Here is a 15,524-nt window from a genome sequence, read left to right on the forward strand (position 1 = left end):
CTCAGAGTGCAGCCAGCCAGCTATTTTTCAGGGATAGCAAATGTTAGGGATAGATATGAAGTTCTTCCATGTTGATCTTAGATTATCACAAGTAAAAACCATGGTTTTGTAGCAACTCAGTGTGAGCTGATAAGGTGATATGATGATCTAGAGCTGCATATGTGCAGATACTATGATTTATACTGAAATTTGAATTCTTCCAAGATAGACATGAGGCAAAACATATGTTGTTCATCCTGTAACTAGTGTTTACTATTGATCTCAGCCAGGAGCAACGGAAGCTTCCTAAAAGTGGTGAGGCCACCAGTGCTTGAACTGTGGCCCTGCCCCCATGCCAGCCCTTCCCCCCAAACTCCTGCCCTCGCACCGCCCCTTATCCCCAAGGCCCCTTCCCCCTGAGGCTCTGCCTTTGTTCCGCCTCTTCCCCCCCACACCCCGCCCCCTGCTCGCTCCTCTCTGCCCTCTCCTTCCCCCATTGCTTACCCTTATGGCCAGTAGAAAGTGATGGGGTCATGGTCCCCTGATTCTCTCCCCATCCCAAGTTCCAGTGCCCCTGATCTCACCTATGTCTGTATCCAAAGAGTCCATGATAACCCTCCTTATGGTTCTCTCCAAACATATGCATGCTTGTCAGCACTGAAAGGCATTGTTTTCTATATTGATCTTTTAGCTGTTGTTAGATCGGTTTTCTGTAAATAAGTTTTCTCTGCTACATTTAAACTTAGAACAAAAATAAAGATCTACAAAATAATTGTGTATCCCTGTATAAAAAACTATTCTTTATGCCGTTAATTTTCTTATAATTTAGATACTATGCAAAGGATAATAATTAGGATTATAGATTATTTGTTCATGTTTGTGATGTTCTTTAAGAAAATGGAAAATGTTGAGTATCATTATTACTACCATTTTTGATCACTTAGATTACTAGTTTTAATAGAAGTTGCAGTGATCAGTGTAGTATGCTGGATGGCAATCATATCCCTTTGAAGTGAATCTGTTTAGAGAAGCAGGAAATTAGGAAAAACCCATATATGAATTAGTGCTACTGGCTCCACTGAAGTTAATGGGCATTTTCCCATTGACTTCAATCAGGTCAGGATTTCCACTCTGAGCAAGTGCTTACCGGATCAGGTTCTTAGAAGGGATATTATCAGTTTTTCATGCTACTGAATTGGAAGACCATGAAAAGGTTGAATGGAATGTATGTGAATGTACTAAATATCCACTGATGACAAAATGTATTGCTGTTTAGAAACTGACTCTTAATTTCACCTGTCCATTGTTTTTTTCACTACTGCACGCCTATCCAATGTTTTCTTTTTAACATGTTATGCATCATAATCTATTCCCAGCACTCCTTTTAGGATTCATTTTTACAAAAATAGGGAACTGACTGTTATCCTCTCTGTTGATGTTAGTGTTTTTTAAAGAGTAGAAAGTGACTTGTAAAGGCCGTGCTGGGAATACATACAAGTAACTGGATGATTGAGGTACTCATTTAAATTTCCAAGACACTTCGATACATCTGCCAGCACAATTTTGATTTCTGAAATGTGTTCCACCAGTACTTGCCATATAAAATGTTTATAAAATATTAAGTGTATTGAAACCTAAAGCAACTACGTAGTACAGGAAAAAGGGCTTATTTTACTCCATCTATGGGGCAGCATAACACAGCACTGGTCTGTATTAATTGTGTTGTCACAGAACATCACTCAGTGGCACATATTGTTCACCACAAGGTCAGGGAACATAGATGTCTGCAAGTCCAGGAACTAGTAAAAAGTGAAATAAGGATAATAAGGCACTTAAAAACTAATAAAATAACTATTCGTTTTTGTATGTGGCAATTGTGTTGATTCTGGGAATAGTGGAACAATTCTATTTTTAAATCACCTTAATAAAATGTGTATATGATATATATGTGACTATATAATTACGACGGAAAACATTATTCATTCTTAAAGATGGTAGAAGGATCACCAGTCTGAAACAATCTTACAAACACTTGCGCGCACATGTTCTTACCTTTAAACACATTCTTAGTTCCATTGGGTCCAGAGGCAGCAGCTGTTGGTGGATTTATGCTATCGGGTGGTGTGAGATGTGGGGTTATATGTGACCATGCAGAAGCATGCAGCCTTCAAATGGAAGCCCCTTATCTTGAGATGATCTCTCAAGATTTGTGTGGCTCCAGGTGGATCAGTGGGTTGGTCTCCCAGAATCTTCCATGGAGACCAACCCTTGATCTCACACCTCCACTCTCCCACCCTGCACATCCACACACACTTCCAGCAATGGAAGATTAAAGAGGAACTCTGCAGGCTGGAGCTCCTGTCATAAATATAAAGGGAAGGGTAAACCCCTTTAAAATTCCTCCTGGCCAGAGAAAAAAATCCTCTCACCTGTAAAGGGTTAAGAAGCTAAAGGTAACCTCACTGGCACCTGACCAAAATGACCAATGAGGAGACAAGATACTTTCAAAAGCAGGGAGGAGGGAAAGAAACAAAGGGTCTGTGTGTCTGTCTATATGCTGTTTCTGCCGGGGATAGACCAGGAATGGAGTCTTAGAACTTTTAGTAAGTAATCTAGCTAGGTATGTGTTAGATTATGATTTCTTTAAATGGCTGAGAAAAGAATTGTGCTGAATAGAATAACTATTTCTGTCTGTGTATCTTTTTTGTAACTTAAGGTTTTGCCTAGAGAGGTTCTCTATGTTTTGAATCTAATTACCCTGTAAGGTATCTACCATCCTGATGTTACAGGGGGGATTTCTTTACTTCTATTTACTTCTATCTCTATTAAAAGTCTTCTTGTAAGAAAACTGAATGCTTTTTCATTGTTCTCAGATCCAAGGGTTTGGGTCTGTGGTCACCTATGCAAATTGGTGAGGCTTTTTATCCAACATTTCCCTGGAAAGCGGGGGGTGCAAGTGTTGGGAGGATTGTTCAGTGTTCTTAAGATCCAAGGGTCTGGGTCTGTAGTCACCTAGGCAAATTGGTGAGGCTTTTTACCAAACCTTGTCCAGGAAGTGGGGTGCAAGGTTTTGGGAAGTATTTTGGGGGGAAAGACGTGTCCAAACAGCTCTTCCCCAGTAACCAGTATTTGTTTGGTGGTGGTAGCAGCCAATCCAAGGACAAAGGGTGGAATATTTTGTACCTTGGGGAAGTTTTGACCTAAGCTGGTAAAGATAAGCTTAGGAGGTTTTTCATGCAGGTCCCCACATCTGTACCCTAGAGTTCAGAGTGGGGAAGGAACCTTGACAGCTCCAGTATCCCCTCTGTGACATAACCCATGAGACCTATAACAGAATGATTTGGATCATCAGCAAGTTCGATAAGTGGCTGAAAATCCAAACTTTTCAGGGGTCTTTGAGTGACTAGAGATTTTGGGTGACTCAAGTTTTGGGTAGCCCACTTCAGTACCTGGCCTCTGAAAATCAAGCCTCTTCAAGGTGTCTCAAGTAATAAGTGAAAAAAAAAAATTCAGGCAGAAGTGGAGACCCGGGGAACAGACCACCAGGATAAAAACTGGAATGGTGTCAACCAGACTTATACTCCTAAGGCCTCAGATATTTTTCCCAAGAATATTACATCTATTCTTTGACCGATCAGAGGGTTAAATGAAGAAAATTGTTTTATGGATTTAGTCATCACATTTATGAGTTAGGATTCTACAAACATGGATCAAGTTTAGGAAAATCAATCTTTAAAAAGTGTATGGGTTTTGTTTGCATGGTCACCATGGATGTTACTTCCCTACACACCAACATCCCTCACCATGACAGCATCACTGCCTGCCTCGACTATCATCAGTGGACAATGCTCAGATATCTACCACCAACACATCGCCAAATGTATCAGTTTCATCCTCACCAATAACAGATTTACATTCAACAACAAACACTTTTTCCAAACTATGGGAACAGCTACAGGTACTAGGATGGCTCCCCAATATGCCTCTCTCTTCATGGGCCACCTCAAGAAAGAATTCTGGAAAAATGCACCATGGAACCAATGATTACATCTGAGATACATCCATGATAGTTTCATACTCTGGACAGATGACTAAACTGCCTCTTAGATTTCCACCACAATTTCAACAACCCATCCATCAGACTCTCTCTGGGACACTCCCACTAGCATCAACTTCCTGGACACCATGATCAGCTTCAGCAAAAGAACCCCACACATCCCTATATACAGTAAAGCCCTGGATCATCACACCTACCTTCACAGGTTCAGTAACCACTCCAGACACACCAAGAATTCTGTTCTCTACAGCCAGGCACTCAGATACCACAGAATATGCTCCAAGGAGAAAGTCCTGGATATACACCTTAACACATTTAAAACCACCTTCACCAAACAAGGTTACTCCACCAGAGAAGTAGATCTCCTCATAGAATCGGCCACCCAAATACCCCAGGAGAATCTACTTCAATACGAGGAAATCCCCCCCACACACAAATTCATGACCCTAGTTGTCACCTACCACCCCGTACAGGAACCCATATAGAGTATCATCAAATACTTATAACCCTTATAACTTATAACAAATAATTTATTACTTTATAATAAATCTTTCCTGAAGCCCCTCTTCTGACCCCCACCCTTGCCAAGCTCATTATCAAAAGCCAACTCACCACAGACCACGACACATTAACTTCAAGCAGCACCAGACCCTTCTATAAAAACAGTTGCAAAACCTTTAGACATATCCCCACTGCTACAATGATCAATATCCCAAACAACACACCTTTCAAGATCCATGGCCTACCTGTGCCTATCGCGACATATGGAGTACCTCATCCAGTGCATCAAATGCCCCAACAACAACTATGTGGGCAAAGTCAGACAATCACTACACTCTAGCATGAACTCATACAGGAAAATGATAAAAGACAAAAACACCCTATTTCCTGTGGGTGAATACTTTTCACAGAATGATCACTACATATCTGACCTCTTACTCCTCATCCTCAAAGGAGACCTGCACAACACCTTCAGAAGACAAGCAGGGAAGCTTAAATTCATAAAATTGCTAGACACTAAAAATCATGGACTCAGAGACACTGGCTTTATGTCTTATTACAACATTCTGTAATCCACTAACACTCCTTTGTCTTATGACTGCAGAGATATTAATTGCCCACTGTGTCCCTTGCAGCATGTGTTAACTCATGATGCTTAACAATATGTTCCGCCTTGTATTTAGCTGTGGCACTCTGATTACCTTTCCGAGACCTGATGAAGAGCTCTTGTAGTTCAAAAGCTTGTCTCTTTTACCAACTGAAGTTGGTCCAATAAAAGATATCACTTCACCCACCTTGTCTCTTTTAAAATTCAAAAGTAAACATTAGAGGATTGTGGTTAGAGATTATTACGTTTTATTATGGATTCTGGTGAGGAGCGGTGGAAGCTCCCTAAAAGTGAGGGTGCCACCAGTGCCCGAACTGTGGCCCCATCCCTGTGTCGCCCTTTACCACCAAGGCCTTACCCTCGCACTTCCCATTTCCCTGAGGCTCCTCCCTCACACCTCCCCTTCCCTCGAGGCCCTCCCGTGCAGTCTCTTTCCCCCCAAGACCCTGCCCCCCTCTTCCCTTCACTCGCCCTTATGGCTATGCCCTCTCAATTTTAAAAATGATGGGTCCATGGCCCCCTGACACCCCCTGTCCCTGTTCCAGCACCCTTGATTCCAGTCAAATTAATACCATGGCAAGATTGAGTTTGGCTGCAAATAAAGATGTTTATCTGAAGTAAATGACCACTGTTTCTAAGAGTCTTCCGAAACTAGGTGACGACTACATTGTAGTGATCTTTTATTGATGGTAATACCAAGAACTCAGAAATGTTTCCTATTCCCACAGTTTTACATGACACTCCTATACTTTAAATTTGAATGATACCCTTCTTTATATAGCTAAGCATCTTGAAAGTTCTTGAAATGAATCCTCCAGTAGAGCTCTGTGTGGACTCAGAAGCTTGTCTCTCTCAACAACAGAAGTTGGTCCAATAAAAGATATCACCTCACCCACCTGGTCTCTCTAATATCCTGAGTAACACAGCTATTACAACACAGCATAGACTCTTATCATAGTTATTCTAGTATTTAGTTCTTAGATTTACTTTATCATAGTTATTCTAGTATTTAGTAGCTTAGATGAACTATTCACTGAAATATGTAGCTTATTCAGTATCTCTTCTAAGATCAGCAGCATCTGTGAGATGCTGGATGTGAGATGTGAGATGTGAGAACCTGGATTTATGCAGGAAATAGCCCAGCTTGATTGTCATGCACATTGTGTAAAGAGTTGTCACTTTGGATGGGCTATCACCAGCAGGAGAGTGAATTTGTGTGGGGGGGTGGAGGGTGAGAAAACCTGGATTTGTGCTGGAAATCACTTTAGATAAGCTATTACCAGCAGGACAGTGGGGTGGGAATAGGTATTGTTTCATATTCTCTGTGTATATATAAAGCCTGCTGCAGTTTCCACGATATGCATCTGAGGAAGTGAGCTGTAGCTCACGAAAGCTTATGCTCTAATAAATTGGTTAGTCTCTAAGGTGCCACAAGTCCTCCTTTTCTTTTTGCGAATACAGACTAACACGGCTGTTACTCTGAAACCAGCATCTTACTGTGACTTATCTTGGGTTTCTAATGTTTTAAAAATAACTACAGCAGTATCCAGCATTCTAAGCATTTCCCCAATAACCACTAGATGGCACTATACCAGGATGGAACTAAAACAAAATGAGGTGTTAACAAATCCCTCTGCCCACAGGTTGTATGCAACCCACTTGTTTAATTCCTCCAGACCGCATGTAAGACTGAACTACAGGTTGTTTCACTATTGACAGCAGAAGCAATACTCTAGTCCTTTGCATACCAAGTTGGCTGGAAAGGAAAACGTAACGGAACACCAAGATTTTGGCCCCTGCTCAGGCTGTTCATGGTGCTCTACCAACATAAAAAGAAAAGGAGTACTTGTGGCACCTTAGAGACTAACCAATTTATTTGAGCATAAGCTTTCGTGAGCTACAGCTCACTTCATCGGATGTATACTGTGGAAAATACAGAAGATGTTTGTTTTTATACACACAAACCATGAAAAAATGGGTGTTTATCACTACAAAAGGTTTTCTCTCCCCCCACCCCACTCTCCTGCTGGTAATAGCTTATCTAAAGTAATCACTCTCCTTACAATGTGTATGATAATCAAGGTGGGCCATTTCCAGCACAAATCCAGGTTCCCCCCTCCCACTCTCCTGTTGGTAATAGCTTATCTAAAGTGATCACTCTCCTTACAATGACAGGTTTCAGAGTAACAGCCGTGTTAGTCTGTATTAGCAAAAAGAAAAGGAGTACTTGTGGCACCTTAGAGACTAACCGATTTATTTGAGCATAAGCTTTCGTGAGCTACAGCTCACTTCATCGGATGCATACTGTGGAAAATATAGAAGATGTTTGTTTTTATACACACAAATCATGAAAAAATGGGTGTTTATCACTACAAAAGGGGTGAGGGGAGAGAAAACCTTTTGTAGTGATAAACACCCATTTTTTCATGATTTGTGTGTATAAAAACAAACATCTTCTGTATTTTCCACAGTATGCATCCAATGAAGTGAGCTGTAGCTCACGAAAGCTTATGCTCAAAAAAATCGGTTAGTCTCTAAGGTGCCACAAGTACTCCTTTTCTTTCTCCTTACAATGTGTATGATAATCAAGGTGGGCCATTTCCAGCACAAATCCAGGGTTTAATAAGAACGTCTGAGGAACAGTGAGGAGGGAAAAGGAATAAACAAGGGGAAATAGGTTACTTTTTATAATGAATCAACCATTCCCAGTCTCTATTCAAGCCTAAGTTAATTGTATCCAATTTGCAAATTAATTCCAATTCAGCAGTCTCTCGTTGGAGTCTGTTTTCGAAGTTTTTTTGTTGAAGGATCCCAGCTACCTTTGAGACACCACTGACTTCGTGAGAAAACTACAGTCCATCGGTGATCTTCCTGATAACACCATCCTGGCCACAATGGATGTAGAAGCCCTCTACACCAACATTCCACACAAAGATGGACTACAAGCCGTCAAGAACACTATCCCCGATAATGTCACGGCTAACCTGGTGGCTGAACTTTGTGACTTTGTCCTTACCCATAACTATTTTACATTTGGGGACAATGTATACCTTCAAATCAGCGGCACTGCTATGGGTACCCGCATGGCCCCGCAGTATGCCAACATTTTTATGGCTGACTTAGAACAACGCTTCCTCAGCTCTCGTCCCCTAACGCCCCTACTCTACTTGCACTATATTGATGACATCTTCATCATCTGGATCCAAGGAAAAGAAGCCCTTGAGCAATTCCACCATGATTTCAACAATTTCCATCCCACCATCAACCTCAGCCTGGTCCAGTCCACACAAGAGATCCACTTCCTGGACACTACAGTGCTAATAAACGATGGTCACATAAACACCGCCCTATACCGGAAACCTACTGACCGCTATTCCTACCTACATGCCTCCAGCTTTCACCCTGACCATACCACACGATCCATTGTCTACAGCCAAGCTCTGCGATACAACTGCATTTGCTCCAACCCCTCAGACTGAGACAAACACCTACAAGATCTCTATCAAGCATTCTTACAACTACAATACCCACCTGCGGAAGTGAAGAAACAGATTGATAGAGCCAGAAGAGTTCCCAGAAGTCACCTACTACAGGACAGGCCAAACAAAGAAAATAACAGAACGCCACTAGCCGTCACCTTCAGCCCCCAACTAAAACCCCTCCAATGCATTATCAAGGATCTACAACCTATCCTGAAGGACGACCCAACACTCTCACAAAGCTTGGGAGACAGGCCAGTCCTTGCCTACAGACAGCCCCCCAACCTGAAGTGAATACTCACCAGCAACCACATACCACACAACAGAACCACTAACCCAGGAACCTATCCTTGCAACAAAGCCCGTTGCCAACTGTGCCCACATATCTATTCAGGGGACACCATCACAGGGCCTAATAACATCAGCCACACTATCAGAGGCTCGTTCACTTGCACATCTACCAATGTGATATATGCCATCATGTGCCAGCAATGCCCTTCTGCCATGTACATTGGGCAAACTGGACAGTCTCTACGTAAAAGAATAAATGGACACAAATCAGATGTCAAGAATTATAACATTCATAAACCAGTCAGAGAACACTTCAATCTCTCTGGTCACTCGATTTCTGATCTCAAACTGACTATCCTTCAACAAAAAAACTTTGAAAACAGACTCCAACGAGAGACTGCTGAATTGGAATTAATTTGCAAATTGGATACAATTAACTTAGGCTTGAATAGAGACTGGGAATGGCTGATACATTATAAAAAAGTAACCTATTTCCCCTTGTTTATTCCTTTCCCACCCCCACCACTGTTCCTCAGACGTTTGCTGGAAATGGCCCACCTTGATTATCATATGCATTGTAAGGAGAGTGATCACTTTAGATAAGCTATTACCAGCAGGAGAGTGGGGTGGGGGGAGAAAAAACCTTTTGTAGTGATAAACACCCATTTTTTCATGGTCTGTGTGTATAAAAACATCTTCTGTATTTTCCACAGTATGCATCCGATGAAGTGAGCTGTAGCTCACGAAAGCTTATGCTCAAATAAATTGGTTAGTCTCTAACGTGCCACAAGTACTCCTTTTCTTTTTGAGAATACAGACTAACACGGCTGTTATTCTGACACCAACATAAAGTAACCATTAATCTGGAAAATTCCCTTTGCATAATTCTTAGGTGGTGTAGGCACCATGTAGCAGTTCTAGGTTAGCCCCAAATATAGGGGATGTTGCTGGGAAAACAACTTCTGTGTTCTGGCTATTTCTGGCTGACAGAATGGAATCTTGTGGCCATGGGTTATAAGTTATAGCAGCCTTCCATGAAGAAATGCAGATGAGAACATGTAGAACCCAGAGCTATATTAATGCCTTCTGGGCTCTTTCATGCAGAGGGGGGCCCAGCCAATGGCAGCATGAGGCAAGCTGGAACTTTGTTGCCAATAAGAAAGGGTTATCAGCAGAACTGCCCAGAAAAGATATTGTGAAATTATGTTCTTGTCGTCAATGCGCTAGAGTGGGACTCAAGAGATCTGGGTTCAGTTCCCAGCTCTCCTGGAGAGTCTCTGCATGACCTTGTACAAATCACTTAATCTCTGTGTGCTTTAGTTCCCATCTATAAAATTATTGTGATGTTTTTATAGGCTTGTTGGGAGGATAAATCCATAAATGTGTGAGCTGCTTAAATACTACAGTGCTGTGACCCATATCAGTACCTACGCAGACATGCGGGTTGGCTCCTACCTCGAAGATTCTAGAGGGGTCCTGTTCCTGCAGGAGTTCAGAGGCTTCATCAGCACTAAATCCTTCCTCTTGAGGGGATGCTATGCAGAAAACTCTGAGGTGAACTTCATGATGCCTTCATTTTGCCCTTATTCACTTCAAGGGTTTTTCCATGGAAGGGGGCAATCTGGCATAAAGTAATTTGACGTTCTCCAAAGAACGAATCTGAGAGCCCTGTTCTAATCTCTATACTGAGAAGTTTAAGGTTTGATTTCCAGAATCAGGGCATAAATTCAGCAAATGATGTAGTTAATCTGCAGAGGATCACGGTTTATATCCCTTTTGTTGTCATCATTTATTTACAGCTGATGCCTTCTGAGTAACATCTTGCCACCAGCATAAATATGCAATATTTATTGCTGAGTTGAGCTGCACTGCTGCTGCTGCAATCTCTCTAGCATGGTAAAGGAAAGCAACCTACTAATACTTAATCCTATTTCCTTTCCTTTCAATATTTTTATGCCTCCCACAAAGTAATAGTAATCAAAACCCATGTGTCCAGTCTTGTATTTCTGGTACTTTAGCCAACCCTGAAAGGTTCCTCCCCTGGGAAGTTGCTGTCAGATTTCTGAGAATCCCCTCCCTCATTTTTCTTTACCTTAAATATCCAGCCTCAAAGTGTCATCATGGTCAACATCCTTCCAGCCGAAGAGGACAGAATGAGATTCTCCTCACAGCTCATTAATATCAGTCTTAATATAGCTGTAGATGCAGAGCTGAACAAAAGAATGTTTCTGTGTATGTATGCATAGATATGCAAAATGTGAAAGCTAAGCAGGTGCTAGACTCACTAAGCCTTATTTTTAGAATCTGGTGCGATGAGTAAGAGACTGAACTGTTCCCTCCCAGCAATTTCCTATTCCATCTGTATACTACTTAACACCAATATGCAATAAGAAAAAATCATAGTTTCCAGGGAGCATCTGCCCAGACTCTTTCCTACAAATCCCAAGAACACCATTTTGGGGATTTGAAAGAACCAGCTTCTATATAAGTACCTAAGATAGACATATGTATTGCCCCTGAACTGCAAGGGCCCTCATTTTAATTTAGTCCTTGGGATATCAGGTACATTTTTCAAGTCCTGTTGTGGGAGGGAAGGGGCACAAGTGAGTAAGTTTATTGACAAGAAGGTGAAATCCCAGCATCACTGAAGTCAAGGGAAGTTCTGCCATTGACTTTAATAGGGGCCAGGATGTCACCACAGGGGAAGCAGGGAAATCATGGAACAGACAAAATATAAGAGAGGAGGTAGAGAATGTAAGTACAATTGGAGAAATATAATGGGCAGAGGGAGAGAGAAGGGAAAGAAGGAAGAACAGACAGAAAATAAGGCAGGGAAAGGTATACAATGACCTATGAAAAGAAAGAAAGGACTGAAAGAGTGGAGTGAAGTCAGAAAAGGAAAGAAAATAAAACAAAAGCAAGATATAATAAATTACATTTTAAACATGCATTCAATAGAAAGCTGACAAAGTGACAATATAATATTACACAATAAGTAGTACTCAGCTCTTTATTATTTTAAGTGACAGGTCATGGCCTAAACGGTGTGTCATGGGGTAAGTCTCTTCTTAACTGGTAGGCTTAGTCCTGGGGCTAGTAAGTGTCAGGTATGTCTTTCACGCCCTGCTCTGGCAGACTCTACTGGTCCTGATTTTTCATTATCAAGCCTTCTCCTTATTTAGCAATGACAAGACTTTTCAATTTAGCAAGTAATTGCCAAGCTTCTGTTAAACACAATTGGCCCTTGCAGCATTCTCAGAATATAGAAGCATCTCATGCAATTCCCCATTAGTAATTCATTGTACCACTCAAATTATAAAAGAGCAAAAGATTGTTTTATTAAAATGGATTAATTGTGGGTGAGGGTCAGCAGGGGACCAGATTAGAAAATGTGTATGAGAAGATGGTTGATTCAAAAGGTTTGCACAATTATACATCCAGATCCAATGAAATAATACAAGTGGAGATGAGAACTTGAACATTATACAATAATGCTATACATCTACCAAGTGTTAATCAAGTAAAAGACTGACCCTAGCTCATTTAAGTCAATTAATGGCCTTTTAAAGTGTAGCCATTGAAAGCTAAGAATAATTTAGTGACATGTTCTATATAGATCTTAAATATGCTTAAATTATTGATGTCCTATTTTGTCTATTATACTCAATAAGCAATTTAATTTTCTCTTTACAAGACACTCTGTCTGAATGCTGTCTCATTTAATACAGTGTCCCAAATCTAACCTCCTACATATGATAGTGTGATATATCTGCAAAGCAGGGGACTACAACTCCCATCAGCTCACTCTCCAATGTACATCCCCTTCCTCTTGGCTAACCAGGGACTACATTTCCCACCAGTGCCCTCTCCACTGCACTTCCATTCCCGTTGGAAGGTAAGGAGAAAGATCCTGAACCAGAAAGTAGCCATGTTTGGGAGCATGGCAGCAGGGAGTTGGAGAGAATCTCCAAGAATGTGTGTGGAACAGGCTGTGACTGCTGGACATCACTGCTGGTACATGTATGTGTGGGACTTATGGGGGAGCAGCAGCGGCTGGGCAGAAAACCAGAGTAAAGGAGTCCCAGTGAGAGATACCAACTGAGACTGCCTTGGTAACCCACAAATGCTTATTTGCTTGAATAGTCAATGGACTGGAGAGGGCACCCCAAGCACTAGGCCTGAAGAGCCCTGGCTCTTGATTGGACTTCCCCAGGGGCCCAAACAGGACCACCATTGCTCAGTTTGAACAATTTAAACTTCTGTATCCAAGGTATTTGCAGTCTTCCCACTTTGCTCCCAGCCCTAGTAAAAATCTTTTCCCTTAGCCATGTGTCTGAGTGGTTATTGGGAGCCACCAGAGCTAGTGCCCACAAGGCCTAGCTGCTGAACCACTTTCAATTCTTGCCTCCAAGATGTGATACACTGGGCAAAATATGAGAAGCTGTGTCCCTGTGAGAGCTGCCAATGTGACAGAGGAACCCCAAGTTACATACCAGGGTATGGAAGTTGGTACCATCCATCCAGAGGTGACTGTGTATTAAAAATGTTGCCCAAAGCACTAGCAGTACAGCAGTGGGTTGGGAAAAGAGGGAGTCACTGAGACAGACTGAAAAAAGCAGAGCAGAAGTACTACACAACTAAGAAAGAGCTGCAGGCAATGGTGACCTTCGCTGAACATTTCCAGCACTTCCTCCTGGGGAAAGAATTCCTGTTAAAGATAGATCACCATTCACTCATAGCAGCTTCATAATTTCAGTGAGCCCCAAGGACAATTGATTCCAGAAGAAAGGATCTATGACAATAGGGCAGAGGCTGTGATGCAAGATGAAGGAGTCACACCTTTGAAGGAGCTACAAGCCACAGACCCAATAGTTTTCCAGTAGCGGTGCTGGAAGGAAGAAAGGCTGTTAGATCTGCCAGAAGAGACAGGTATACACCCATATAGAGAAGCCTTGCCTGACTCATACATAGAGCAAAGGCTATTGGTTAAGCACTCAAAGGCAGTGGAGTACGTGGGCCATTACACTACCATTACATTACACTAGTCATCCCAAAGGGACAGGTCTCTGAGATTCTGAAGGTGTTATATAGAAGCAAAACTAGGAGACATTGGGGGTAGAGAAGCTTACCCAAAGTGTTCAAAGTTGGTATTGCTGGCCTGGATGGCTAAAGTCTGTTAAGGAGTGGGTAAAGTCTTGCTATACCTGTGGGGTGCATTAGACAGCTCATATTACACCCAGAGTACCTATGGTTACCATGCAGATGAGCCGCCCTCTAGAGAGGGTAGCTATGGATATTTTAGGACTCCTACCTGGCACTGAGAAAGGCACTCAGTACATCCTCATGACAGCAGACAACTTCTCTAATTGGGCAGAGGCTCATCCACTGCCTGACAGAGAGGATCAGATGGTTACTAAGATTTGTTGAGCAGTATATCTGCGAGTATGGCACACCTCGCTCCTTGCACACTGACCAATGGCACAGTTGTTTGAAGAGGTGTGTGACCTGCTTGAGACAAATAAGTTCCACACTACACCTTACCACATACAATAATATGGGCTGGTGGAATGTCTAAACCATATGCCGATAGCTATGTTATCATCATAGGTGCAAATCAACAGAACTGGGACAGATTGCTTCCCTATGTCATGATGGCCTGCAGCACCATGGGTACACACCACATACGGTGATGTTTGGGCCTAAGATTACCCTCCTGATAGAACTGCTGGATGTGGCAGATGTGATACAAGGGTATGCTATCCCACAGTGTAACTAACACAGTTGGCAGGCATTCTCAGCACTGTGAGCCAAGCAGTAAAGCAGACACCAGAGCAGGGCAACCCAGAGACAGAAGGAACACTATGATGTAAGAGTGTCTGCTCAGATATGCAGCGTGGGTGAGGTGGTTTGGGTCAAGGATCACAGAAGGAAGAGGGGTTTGTTTGAGTGTTGTGTTACAACAGAAGTACCAGGGGCTGTACAGGGTGGTCAGCTGGGTGTTAAAGATGCTTTCTGAACTATCCCCTGTCCTGGGTGGGACCAGTTATGTCCTACACTTCAACAGGCTCAAACCCTACCTGGGTCCTGACCCAACTGAAGGTATGTCCAACTTGCCACAGCAAGATCTGGACAATGATTGAGAAAACCCTAGTTGGCTAAGAGGTCAAGTCCCAGGGCAGTGAAGAGGACCAGACCAGGGTGAGCGCTGGTTTGTGTCCCATTGAGCAGGGCCACTCCTTGGTACAGCATATCCAGGTGTGCCTTTACAAGAGAGAACTGAGTCGGGTGATGAGAAAGAACAACCGGGGGTCAACCCCAGCAACAGAGCCTACCCCACAGATTGGAGGTGAATCTATCAGAGACCCAGAGTTAAAGAGGAACCCGAAGCCACAGAGAGAGCCCAGAGCCCGCTCGGCACAAAGACTTTCATATGAACTAGTGCCGGATGTGAGGATACATCCTTTTTCAGAGTGGAGGGCAGTGTGATGGATCTGCAAAGCAGGGGACTACAACTTCCATCAGTCCCCTCCCCACTGTACATCACCTTCCCCTGACAAGGTCAGGGGAAAGGTCTTGAACCAGGAAGTGGCCGGGGTCTGTCCAGGAGTGG

Source organism: Lepidochelys kempii, chromosome 1, assembly GCF_965140265.1.
Source record: "Lepidochelys kempii isolate rLepKem1 chromosome 1, rLepKem1.hap2, whole genome shotgun sequence".
In the NCBI taxonomy this organism is placed as follows: Eukaryota; Metazoa; Chordata; order Testudines; family Cheloniidae; genus Lepidochelys; species Lepidochelys kempii.